The sequence below is a fragment of the Camellia sinensis genome, chromosome 5 (genome assembly GCF_055761805.1).
Source record: "Camellia sinensis isolate YWXY chromosome 5, ASM5576180v1, whole genome shotgun sequence".
In the NCBI taxonomy this organism is placed as follows: domain Eukaryota; kingdom Viridiplantae; phylum Streptophyta; class Magnoliopsida; order Ericales; family Theaceae; genus Camellia; species Camellia sinensis.
Genome location: NC_138965.1, coordinates 146,278,297 through 146,290,648, shown reverse-complemented (window position 1 = coordinate 146,290,648; position 12,352 = coordinate 146,278,297). Strand labels below are relative to the sequence as shown.

The window sequence follows — 12,352 nt, the reverse complement described above, 5'->3', positions numbered from 1 at the left end:
TTTGTATTCATGTTGTAAAGCTATGTAAAGATATATGCCATTTCATTTGACTTATGCACTGCTCTTATGGACCACCTGTATTTTAGATTATTGTTTCCGCACTTGTGAGCCCCCTATATCTATACTCTGATTGTGTGTGAATTTTGAAAGTTGGCCTTCGGTAATCTCGGATTACTAGCCATCACGGCACCATCCTACTAGGGGCGGGTTGGGGTCGTGATACAGATGTTCCTAATTCTGATTCAGTTGCTAATTCAAATTCCTCAGAATGTCCTTTATCTAGAACTTTATCAGAGGAAAATCTCGAAAGCCTAATTTCAAGTATCGACATGAGCGGACAGAACCTAGCAAGACCATCAGGCGTATCGACCAATGATTTTTCAAGAACTCCAGCTGATCATTCAATTTCAACCAGTGATCTGAGATTAAAGTTGCAACTTTACAAGGTTCGGCTTTTGCTTCTCACTAGGAACCTCAAGGCAGCAAAGCGTGAAGTTAAGATGGCTATGGCTATGAATGTAGCACGGGGGAAAGATTCTTCCATGGCTCTCCTCTTGAAGTCCCAGCTCGAGTATGCATGTGGAAATTAACGTAAAGCCATCAAGCTCTTGATGGCATCGAGTAATCGGACAGAAATGGGGATTTCAAGCATATACAACAACAATTTAGGGTGTATCTATTATCGACTCGGAAAATATCATACGTCAACGATCTTCTTTTCCGAGGCTTTGAGTAATAGTTCATCTCTTCGGAAGGAAAAATCGTTAAAGCTCTCGACTTTCTCACAGGACAAATCACTCCAAATCATATACAACTGTGGTGTTCAGTACTTGGCTTGTGGGAAACCAATACTTGCCGCTCGTTGTTTCCACAAGGCGAGTTTAATTTTCTACAACCGGCCTCTCTTGTGGTTCCGAATCACTGAATGTTGTCTAATGGCTTTAGAGAAGGGACTTTTGAAGTCCGGTCCTGCCCAATTGAATGGATTTGATGTTAAAGTTCATGTGGTCGGAATGGGAAAATGGAGACAACTTGCCGTGGAAGATGGGGTTTCACGTAATGGGAAGGTGGATTTTGTTGGAATGGACGATTGCTTTTTGGGTGATGATAAACAGTCTAATCTCTCACTGTCACTTGCCCGGCAGTGTATGTTCAATGCCCTGTACTTGTTGAACCGTTCTGAGTCGAAGTGTTCAAATTCTGATTCCCCACGTAGTTCCACCTTGAAGGAAAACGAATCAGGAGAGGTCACATCGTCGAATAATACTAATTACAGAAGTGGGTTTGGTGGTGATTCCAAGGCATCTACTCTGATGGTCGGCACGGGTCAAATCAATGGAAACGGGGATGCTAAAGAACAGAAGAGTGGAAATGGAAACAGTCCGAATGTCGCCTTACAGAGTTCGATATCGGATTATGAAGAGATTTGTGAAAGAGAGAATCTGATGATCAAGCAAGCTCTTCTTGCTGACTTGGCATACGTCGAGTTGGAATTAGGAAATCCTTTGAAGGCACTGTCAACGGCACGATGTCGCTTAGAACTTCCAGAATGCTCTAGAATATACATTTTTCTAGGCAACGTGTATGCAGCCGAGTCTCTCTGCTTGCTAAACCGGCCAAAGGAAGTCGCTGAGCAATTATTGATCTATTTGTCCGGTGATAACAACGTTGAATTACCATACAGCAAAGAGGACTGCGAACAATGGCGAGTAATTAAAAACTTGGATTATGAGGAGTCGAATGGCGGGTTTTCAAAGAACTCTTCGCTTGATGAATCACAAGATGTCATGTTTCTCAACCCCGAAGAGGCACGTGGAACTCTTTACGCAACCAAGCTGCGATTTTTGCTTTGCAGGGAGAGCTCGAGCAGGCTCATCGTCATTGGTCTGTGTTTCAAGCTTTATTGTCAATACCCCCCAGAAGCAATTGTTACCGCCATTTATGTGGATCTCATGATCGGGAAGACACAAGAAGCGCTCGCCAAGTTGAAACAGTGTAGTCGCGTTAGGTTTCTCTCGGGAAGTTCAATGCTAAAAAACGCTTGTTGATCGGTGTTGTGTTGGTGGATTTTAGCACTGTTGAGTTTTAGGAGGTAGGTCAAAAAATCCTTTTTTTGACGAGGATTTTGTAACATATATATAGTTTCAACCCGGGGAATAAGATTTTTTTTTCTTTTATTTACAATTTTATGTTTTAATATTTTTCATTTTGTTGTGGGGTTCAAGGGTTGGTGGTGGGTAAAATTGTTTTGGTTGGTCATGAAATGCCCCTACCCTATATCATTTGAGATGTAGTTCAGATACAGAATATTTTTTTCCGTTGTTTTAGTGGCTAAATCAGGTTGGCATTCAAAGATTATAGAGGTCATGCTATTTTCTCGAGAAAATGAACTCTGAAAGAAAATTCATTACTTCCAGATGATAATGCAGGGTTAGTCTTTTATTTTTATTTTGTCAATGCCCTATCCTATAGATATAGTGTAATGTGGCATGCGGAGCTCTATTGTGATTTTGATAGAAAAAGAAGAAAAAAAAAAAGTGTAAAATGGTTATATTCAATGTGTTTGGTTTCAGTTTTCTAAAAATTAAGTTTTTCGTATTTTTTTTTTTATTTTTAGTGAATATTTTTTAGATTTTAAGTAATTTTTTTTTTAATTTTTTTTAGATGGATTTTACTTAGATGTATTTAAATAGTAAATTATTTGTGAAAAAACATTTTAAAAATTAATAAATGCACAAAAATATGAAAACTATACTGAATTTTCATTTTTTTTTTGTATTTTTGGTATTTAGTGAATTTTTTAATTATTTTTTTAACAAATTTTACACTTTTTTAAGTGTATTTATGTTAAGTTTGTTTAAAAATTAAAAAAATTACTTAAAACATTAAAAAAAAAATTGTGGAAACAGAAAAAGTAGAATTTTTAAAAAAATGAATTTTGAAAACTGAAAACAAACAGAGTGATTGTATTTCTCTTTATATTTTACTCACTTTTTCTTTTTTTCTTTTTAAATTTTTATTTAAATTCATAATCTAAACACAGTTTAAGAGTTTTTATTCGAGCTTGACTTGATAAAATTTTGTTTTAGATGTATTGATTATGTAAATAAACAAAATTTGAATCTATTTTGAAATTTGCAAATCTTTAATGTATAAAAATCTTTGAGTTAAGTTTGGTTGAAATATATATATTTGAGATTGTCTTGAAAAATTGAATGAATAATCATTTTCTATTCTTAAAATTTGATTTACCACCACCAAAAACAAAGTGACAAGCATTTAACTTTTGCAAAAATAACCAATCAATGTGTTGGTTGAAAAAAAATTCAAATTCATTATATAGTTTGTAAATTTTAATTATTAAAATCATAATTTTTTTAATGAATATATAATTAATTTTTAAAATTAAACCTAATTTGCAATTTTCCCTTTAACTTTTAGTTGTTAGCATTTGATTTGTATTTGATGAAATTTGAAATTTATTATTTTTAAATTCTCTTCAAATTTTTGTATTATAATGATGAGGTAACAATGGTGAAGGAGGTGGTGGTTATAATTGTAGCGATGATAGTAGCAACAGCAGTGGCAGGGGTGAGGGTAAGGGTAAGGGTAACAATAGGGTAGTAGTGATAGTGGTTGTATCAGTAGTCATGATGGTAGTGACGATGACAGTGGTGACAATTGTGTCAATAGTCGTGATGGTGATAGTGCTAATAGTGTTAGTAGTAATTATGGTGGTAGTGATGGTAGTGATGATAGTGATTGTGGCAATAGTTCTCATCGTTTATTTTTACTGATACAAAATTAATTTGATTATAATGTTACCGATATCCTGCTATATTAGTAGACAACAACCATTTCCCTCCAGCAGATCCATACTTGCAGCAAACTATTGCTTTTCATAATGCATCATCTTCAATTGCATACCTGCACCACCATTTGAATAGCATGCACTGGTTTGTGAGCCTGATATCTCTTATCCCTAGACCTCCTTTTTGCTTTTCCATTGTAATCTCCTTCCATTTTACTAAATGAATTTTCTTCCTAACTTCTGAACCTCTCCACAGAAAATTTTCTTACAGGCTATCAAGTTCCTTAGCAACATTTTCAGGAATCTTAAAAAGTGACATGTAATAAATTGGCAAAGAGGACAAAACAGATTTAATAAGAACAACTCTCCTTGCGAATGACAGTAGTCTTCTTTTCTAACCTGAGAGCTTCTTTTTAAAGTTGTCAATGACAAGTTTCCAAGAATATTTTCTGCTTGGGTTAGCTTCAAGTGAAAGACCAAGGTACGTGAATGGCAATTTTTTACTTAAACAATTAAGTTTTGTTGCAAACTCTAGAATTAGATCATCAGCCTCACCAACCCCACATACCACACTTTTGTGGAAATTTATCCTAAGCCCAGATACCACTTCAAAGCTCCTCAAAATTCTTTTAATAGCAACCACATCAGACCATTACGCATTGCACATGATTATTGTGTCATCTGCGTACTGAAGATGAGACACACAGAACCCACCACTGCCCACTTCCACCCCATTGATAATCCCCAATTCCTTTGCTCTATTCAACAATATACTAAGCCCTTCAGCTACAACATTGAACAAAAGATGTGAAAGTGGATCACCTTGCCTTAACCCTCTATGAGGACAAAACTCTTCAGATAAAGATCCATTCACTAAAATAGATACTCTAGGTAAGGTAATGCACTCTTTACCCAATCTGACCATCTTGGTCCAAACCTAAAGTTTGCCAACATCTGAAGAAGAAAATTCCAATTCATCAAATCATAGGCTTTCTCAAAATCTAGTTTAAGGATTAGTTCTCTCTTTTTAGATTTCTTCCACCAATCTACTACCTCATTTGTAATGAGAACCCCATCCAAAATGTTTCTCCCCCTCAAGAATGCTGATTGGACTTTATCAATTACATTTGGTAATACTTGTTTCAATCTGTTAGCTAACACTTTAGGTAAGATTTTGTGCACAGAATAGATCAAACTAATTGGTCTATACTCCATAATGGATGATGAGATGTCTCTCTTTGGAATAAGGGTGACAAAAGAGCAGTTTATACCATAACCCAATCTACTGTTTTTATGGAATTCCTTCATGAAATTCATTATATCTTCTTTCATCACCTTCTAACCCTTCTAAAAGCACATCATACTGAAACCATCAGGCCCTGGAGCTTTATTCCCATCACTCCCCCAAACAAACTTCCACCATTGACCCGCGTCTCTCTTCAACTGGAAAGACGCCAAGGTCACCTTCAAAGCCCTGTCTTTGATGCCGAGCATCTCAAACATCTTCATCATCTACTCAAGCCACTCATCAGCCTTAAGTCGCTCTTTCAAATCTCCCACAAACTCGTCCGGATTCGACCGGAAGAACTCCCTCTTCAGAAAAGAAGGCCCTGCCTCAGCAACATGGGCCTGGACCTGATTCTCAGCTCTGAGAATGTCCTTGGATTCCCTCAACGCTCCTGCCATCTCGCAGGCTAAGGCGCCCATGGCCTGTTAACCTATTGGCTCGGCCACATTGGCCTGGCCAACACCCTCATGCTGCTTCGAAATATCATCCGGTATAGGCACCTCCTACCTCCTAGGCCTACCTCGCCTACCACCACGTCCTCGTCCTGACATCCTAATAAAGGTAACAAAAACATTAGCACATTCACAAATATGCCGAAGCTATTTCACTCGCATCCTAATACATGGGACAATAGTAATTCACTCCACGTAAGCACATAATCACATAAGCACTTACGAATTTCATTTATGGATAATGACAGCCCCGAGGAGTTGCTAGAGTTCCAGTTAGAAACAGCAGTGATCAACTGCCTTTCCAACAAGACTCCCAGAAACCCAAGGATCCAATCAACATCCTAGAAACTAAATCCCATACTCAAGTAGTCACATAAACATGTTATCACATAAGCACATAACCTTAAATCTAAGTCACTAACAAGTAAGGCAAACCCACTGTGGTACTAACCACTTCCCATGTACCCAAAGTATTGAAACCCGGTACGCTCTGATACCAAGTTGTAACGCCCACATAAAAAACCCATAATCATACATTCATGGTACAAAAAAAAAAGATATCATATTACCAGCATCAGAGTATTCTTACAAGAGATATTACATGTTGACAACAAAAGTAAATGCCCTATAGGCTTACAACTTTCCAAGTCAACACCTGGGCTCAACAAAAGTAGAGTCCTAACTCTCTTTACACAAAAATAAGCCCTTGGCTTGATATACATGTAATACAGAAAGGTATCACAAAAAGATCTCTCAGCCTCTAAACCTCCCAAGCTACGTCCTTGGAGGTGGCATGTCACCTGAACCTGAAAATGATGTCCATATAGGGTAAGCCAATGCCCAGTAGAGATATGCTAAACATAATATGAACAATAACTAAAACATTCACACTTGATAAATGTTTAACTCATATAAATCAACTTATAACACATGTCAGTTTCATTCCGAATATGTATATGTTTCATTCCTCTTTCCTTTACTTAACCAATTCCTTTCATAAACATGGCCCAGAACCTGGCCAAACAATTAAATGAGACAACATGCCATAACAACAATACTTCAATTTCAATTGAGATAATAACTCATACCAACAATACTTCAATTTCAAATGAGATAACAACTCGTATCAACAATACTTTAATTTCAAATGAGATAACAACTCATATAAAAAACACTTCCATACTTCAATTAATACACATATTTGCTGTATTAATGGAGTCCATCCCCTATCTCCTCCCAAACATCCGGTTTAGGAGTTCATCCCCTATCTCCTCGCAAACCGTGGAGTACATCTCCTATCTCCTCCCAAACAACATACATATACGATGTATTAAACACTTATCATATAAAATAATCAAGCAACGCACATATTCAATGTGTTATTCCATCCATCATATTCAATGACATGCTCAATTGATTAGTTTTAATTCACCTAATCATCATGCAGTGTCTACAGCAATCAAGACTATCCTCCACCGATAGCCCAAAGCAATTATTTCTAAACAGATAATAATTACATCCAACAGATAAATTATCAATATTTTTAAAGGTGGGTGATTAATAAATTCAACTCTACCATTCAATCTCATAATAAGCCGATTTCATTAATTCCAACCCAATTCCATATTTCCATAACTTTCCCAAAGTAATTATACAAACTAATTCATAATAATAAATTAGGGCTTTTCTCCCCCTTTCTCAACATTGACCCCAAAGGTTCAAATATTAACAATAAACATCAATAACATCTTTTAAGACCCAAAACACACATGTATTGGTCAAAAGAACAAAACCCCACTTTTCAATATTTCAAATCTCAAACCCTAACCTCCCCAAATCAAACCATTTATACAAAGTGCCCAACATCAATGTTAAAGCTCATAAAAATGAGTAGTTATCCCTATCTCAAATGGAGAGACCAAATGGAGAAGATGATGAAACTCGAAATGCTCAAAACCCATAGATTTTCGGATTGATATGTAGCCCACACCAAGCTCTACACTTTATGCAAAGGAACTATGGTAGAAGATCACTCAAGCTAGATGATTTCGTAGAGAGAAATTGTAGTCTAGAGTGAGAAGCTCTCAAGTTTGGGTTTTGAAAAGTTAGAGAGAGAGAATGGCCCAAAAAAGTGATCTAAAAAGCTATTTTTCGGATTGATATACAAACAGGTCTGCTTGAGCGTGGAACTCCCTACTCGAGCGTCTGACACAAACTCACGCTCGAACGTGAAAAATGCCACTCGAGCATCGAATGCACACTTCCAGAAGTTTTGCAGATGAAGGTCCCCACTCGAGCATGAAAGTGGACGCTTGAGCGTCCGATGACCTGTAGAACAAAATACTGAGAGATGAAAAATCCCGCTCTAGCGGAGAAACAAAAGCAAAGGGCCCGCTCGAGCGTCTAAAGCCCTGCTCGAGCGTGAAGGCCAAAATCTAGGCATCAACCCTTGGTTTTCAAACACAACCAACCTGTTTCAAACCTGCTCAATCCAACCCAAGACATCAAATACAAAGAGTAAAGGACGGAAACGGGAATAAGACAATAACACATCAACGGAACCGAGTCCGGAATACAATAAACAATGAAGGAAAAATCGGGATCGTTATAAAAAGTGAGGGGGTGAGCCCGGTTTACAATCTTGCACAAGTGAGTTGCGAACCCTAATATGGCACGGGATGGTATTTCGGCTCTTATCGGTGTAGGCGATATAAGGTTGGTGGTGCGGGTGTCACAACATAGATCGTTCCGTTAGGGCAGACCGTGATGTCACGACTCGGGTACGTAACCCTGGTGCGTGGGCATCATTGGTAATTACAGCAAGTAACATTTGAATATTTGATCAAGGGGGAGTCAGAATTGCCCGTGGCCATTACTTAGCGGTTGAGTGAAAATAGTGCTTCGTGGAGAGTTACTTAAATTTATCTAATAAACTAAATCTATGAGAATTTAAAAAGAAAGGTGGGCATTTTTCATATGATGAAATACTGCTTCCGTTTGCCATTTTATTTATTTATTTATTATTATCGATTGTTATTATTTCAACTGATAGCATTCTTGTTATTCTTATTAAATGCTACTAGTTATTTTGTTACTACACATTATTCATTAATTGTGAGTATTATTATCGGGGTGGGTATTTTCGGGTTGTAATATTGTATTGAGCTTGTCGCCCATTTGCATTCCCGTTGCCTTAGCGTTTTGTGCGAGGTACCGAAGAAACAGAAGGGAACACCAAGGCCTTGCAAGGCGACATTCAACCTTGGTTAGCTTGAAGAGTGCCCAAGTTCCATGAGCTATTTTCTAAATTTTCTAGTTTTCTTTTTAATATTTGTGTTATTTTTTATGTACTAAGACTAAGTTGTAATTTAAGAACTTTAAATTTCTGGGTTGTTCATTAATAGATGTTGGTAATACTTGTGGCAATATTGATTTTAAATTCTAAATCTTAATATGATGTCCTTAAATTTTGGGGCGTCACAAATAACTTCATCAATCTTCATTGAGTTAATCATATTTCTGTTTTGCCTCATAGATGCCATTATATGGAAAAACCTTGTGTTCTTGTCCCCTTTTAATGCCCAATCTAGTCTTGACTTTTGTAGCCACAACCATTCCTTTCTTTTTCAAATTTACCAAACCAACCCTAACACCTCTTTTCTTCTTGTGATTTCCATCTCATTAAGGTTTGTGGATTCTGCCTTTAAGTGTAACTTGTGCAGCTCATCTTCAACCTCTTTAAGTTTTGATTCCACATTTTCGAACACCTCACTGTTCCATTTTTTCAGAGCCATTTTGAATGATCTTAACTTACTCATAACAATATACCCTACCCATCCCCTTACATTCAAACCTTCCCAAGCCTTTTTTAGCTCCTTCATGAACATAGGATGCAGGACCCACACATTTATGAACCTAAAAGGTTTAGGTCTCCAATCTCTCTTATCTTCTTTCAATAAAATTGGGCAATGATCAGATAGCATTCTAGGTAACCCCCACACCTTGAATTTGAACCATTCTAACCATTTTGGGTTAACTAAGAATCTGTCAATTCTACTCCAACTTTGGGAATTGCCCCATGTGTATTGTCTCCCAAGCATAGAAATGTCCACCAATTCCAACTCATTAATAAAGCTCCCAAACTCAGCCATACCCTTATCTTTCCTTAGACAACCTTTTCTCTCAACAATTGAAGTAATTTCATTGAAATCCTCTCCTAAGCACCATGGTTTAGGAAAGTTTTCTTTTAATTTAGACAACACCCCCCATAATTGCCTCCTAACAGCCTCCTCATTAGGAGCATAAATATTACCAATAACACAATCAATGCTAGAATGAAAAATACCTGCAAGTAGAATAAACCTCCTGGAGCTGCAGCAATCTTTTAAAGCAAAGACATCTGGATTCCATATGCAAAGAAAACCACCCGTACTATCTTCCGCATCCACCCACATGAACTCCATTGATTCATTAGGCCAGAGTGACCTAACAAATCTATCATTAACCTCTGATTTTTTTGTCTCTTGTAGCATAACCATATCCACCTTTTTTTTCTTTTAATACTTCCTTGATTCTTTATCTTTTCTCTACCCTTCCAAGCCCTCTCACATTCCATGATAGAATCTTCATTTAGCAGCAAATTTCTCTTAATTTCACCCTGGAATGTTAGTTTAAACACTTCCTTTTTTCATCTCTCCTACTAGCCTTGCTTCATCATCTTCTTCCATTTGGATGATCTTGTTAATTGCTTCAGCTTCATTTCCTTCAAAATCCAACCCCAATACCTTTCCCATCGTAATTGTATCTTAGGCTTCATTCATTAATTTCCTTTGAATGCCAGAGAGGTTTACTGACAGGCATCGAAGCTGAAATCGCAGCTACTACCTCACAAAATAAAGCCCCTCTCTGAAATCCTCCTCTAAAAATTACCCCTTTTCTTCCTTTTTTTTCCTCTAATGATACCATTTTTCTTTCCTTCGCTGCTCAACATTCTCACTCACATCAGATTACACTCTACTTATATTATTTCCATGGCTTACTAAGTTGTATTCTTTCTCCACTTGGGTCTCCATCTGGTTAATCCTTAAAACCTCAGTGGGTTGTTTACCATCTTTCACCATATGGACTAACCTACCTCTCAGCCCAGTCAACAGTTCATTGGTCTCATTGACAGAAGTTGGGCTGTATCCAAGACCACCTCTAAATTAATATTGGGCCTTAGTAATTCATTCTCATCTAAACTTCTTATAAGCCCATCAGACCCCACCTTAGATCTGTCATGCCGCTTCACGCATGCCTCCCTTGAGTCTTGTACAATCTGTTAATGGTGTCTGTCAAACTCTTCGAGCCGCAAACCTTGTGTTAGATTCATTTATGATGGATACAGTTGTGGAGAGAATAGTGTTCCCATCATCCAATCCCTCCATTCCAGCATTGATCATCTCATTGGTTTCCATAGCATCTTGAGCCTCCACCTCAGCTACTTTGCATGCCACGTCCTCATCTTCTTCCATCTTGCCATGGCCAAATGCAACACTCTGCTCTTCTCTATTGTTGTTCCTCCACTGAATCCTTCCAACTTGGCTTTTCATTATGATTACAATAGTTGAGATGTTCTCCATTACCACAGCTGCAATCTTCGACCACACGAATTAGGTACACACTACCTTTGTTTTCCAGAATAATCATTTTATCCACTCGCTCTAGCTGAGAGGAACAGATTCTAACACTACCACATTTTAGAGAGTCCATGTTTAAGGTGGCTTCATCAATCTCCACAATTTTCCCCCCACACTTTTCCTATTTTCTGGAAGTTTTGGCTATTCCACAGAATGGGAGGTACACCATAGCAATTAAGCCATAGTAATTGTTCATTTTCCACTCTCAACTCTTTTTTCCAACTAACACACCTCACACCAATCATGAATCCATTCTCCCATCTCTAGCATTTTTGTCTTCATTTCCTCTCCTAACCTGAAAGTCATGTACACAAATCTTCCTCCACCTTCTCTTACTTTCACATCCTCCAAACCTCTGTTCTGAAATTCCTTTTTTAATTCTGCAAAACTACATTTCACTCGCATCTTGGCTATTGCACTATCATATAACCAACTAATTCCATACTCCTCTGCCTTAACTCGCACATCACTTCCATCTCTACCACTTGGCCCTTTGACCACCTCAGCATAGGTGTCTCTTTTTGTGTTTCCATTAGGTATAAACCTTCCTACACCTTCTGTTTGTGGCCTGTTTGGCCCCTCTTTTACTTGAACCTTTTCCTTACCAGCTTGCTCCTTTCCATAATCTGCCTTTTTGACCTTCAATGTCTTGTCTTCACACCACACTCCATTAGCTTTTTTCACAACAACCCCAACAGCTATAGGGCAGTCATATCGAACAAAACCAAACATGGACGGTGTTGCTTTTCACCTCTTGTGTGGTATGAAGACATCCTTCACTACCCCAAAATTAGCGAACAAAGTATAAAGTCCTTTAGGACTCATTGAATCAGGTATATCATCAACAAACACTGTATAGATGTTTGGTGATGCTCTAGCTCTTCTTATTCTTCTCCGAAACACTGGCTTTCATCCTCCTTCCATCCTCCTGAGTTTCTCTTTAACTTGGTATGTGTTTTATAAGTCATTAGTTAAATAATGTTTCATGAATAGAATTATTAATTTAAACTTTATGTTTTTTCAATTTTTCAATAAATACTTTTATTAATAGGATCATGTTAATAATTGGGTAAAAATAATAAATCTTTTATATTTTTATTTTATTTTTATTTTTTTTTATCAA

The 12,352-nt window shown here is 37.3% G+C and overlaps 1 pseudogene; it reads left to right on the top strand.

Moving 5' to 3' along the window:
• LOC114313196 (uncharacterized) overlaps positions 1 to 2,267 on the top strand; it is a 42,814-nt pseudogene extending 40,547 nt beyond the window's left edge.
• Positions 2,268 to 12,352: the final 10,085 nt, after the last annotated feature.